The sequence below is a fragment of the Mastomys coucha genome, unplaced genomic scaffold (assembly GCF_008632895.1).
Source record: "Mastomys coucha isolate ucsf_1 unplaced genomic scaffold, UCSF_Mcou_1 pScaffold17, whole genome shotgun sequence".
In the NCBI taxonomy this organism is placed as follows: Eukaryota; Metazoa; Chordata; class Mammalia; order Rodentia; family Muridae; genus Mastomys; species Mastomys coucha.
Genome location: NW_022196899.1, coordinates 24999229 through 25000832, shown reverse-complemented (window position 1 = coordinate 25000832; position 1604 = coordinate 24999229).

Genomic DNA, 1604 nt, shown 5'->3' with positions numbered 1-1604 from the left:
TTTACCTGTGTTCTCCTATATTTCTTTGAGGGTGCTATTTATGTCTTCCTTAAGGTCCTGTATCATCAACATGATAAGTGATTTTATATCTGAATCTTGCTTTTCCAATGTGATGGTGTGTCCAGGACATTCTATGGTGGGAGAATTGGGTTCTGGTGATGCTAAGTGACCTTGGTTTGTGTTGTTTATTTTCTTATGCTTGGCCCCCGCCATCTGGTTAACTCTAGTGCTACCTTCCCTTGCTAAATCTGATTGGAGCCTGTCCTTCCTGTGATCCTGGTTGTGTCAGAACTCCCCAGAGTCAAGCTGTCTCTGTGATCCTGTGATTCTGTGATCCTGTGACCCTGGGCTTGTTAGAGTACCTGCAAGTGCAGCAGCTTCCTCTAGGTGTTGTGGGACTGGCTGCAGAGCCTGGGCCCAAGGTCTTCTCAGGATATCAGCCCAGTGAGAGCTGGATGGAATCGAGCCACTCTGCTGGTGAAGTTCCTGTGTGCTTGGTCCTGCTGGTCCCAGTTACTCCCATTGTTGGGACAGATGTTGGGTCCTCCTCACCTCTGATCCTGAGAGTGTTGGACAACCTGGTTTTGATTCAATGTTTTCATTAAGTTTTCTTTCCAGCAATAATGTTTAACTGTAATACCCCTTATTTTTTTACTTTGTATCCATTGAAGATATTCAATTCTATTTGGTGTGTCTAGCATCTAGTCCTCTGACAGCTTTTCTTTGTTTTGCTTAAACTCCATAGTACATCTTTCTTTACCCTTCAGTTCTCCTCTGACAAAAAAGATTCCATAAATGTATTTTATTCCCCACTGCACAAAAATGCTAAAGTAGAAGTAAGTATGATATAAAGAAATTATAACGCAAAATTTAATTCTACATGAAATTATTAGAACAAACTTCAATTCATGAGCAGCTTTTTCTCTACTTCTAAAGCAAGAGTAGCAAAATAAACAAATATTTTCAATAGTTCTATTGAATAACAGGATGAAATTATTTTTGCCTCTATGTATATTTGTCTGTAATATTTGTTTCTATATATATATGCATATATATATATGTATATGTACATACACATATATATATACAAGAGAATTTCTTTTAGCCTAGAAGAAAGGAGTCACAGAGAATTAAGTCATAAGAAGAAAAGATAAAATATATAAAAACTATGTACTTAGGCAAATATGCTATTTTGTAGTTCATATCATTTATAGAGACTTCCTATTATGATATATTTTAAAAACTCTCTATATTTTAAAATATGACTAGAAAACTAAATCACTTATTGGGGTAAATCAAAACCAGACAATAAAATTTAAACAGAACTATAACCATTAGTGAAATAGAAGCAGTATTTCAGTATCTTCCTACCCCCAAAATATCATGGGCCACACGGATTAGATGCAGAATTTTACCATAATTTTAAAAGAAGAATTAACACAATAGTTCTCAAAGTACTCTGCAAAGTAGAAACAGAAAAAGTACTTGCCAGTTCCTTTTATAAGGCCGAAGTCATCCTGATACCCAAATAGTATAAGATCCAACAGTGAAAACTGCAATTTTCCCTCATGAATTCAGAAGTAATTATTCTTTTTTTTTTTTTT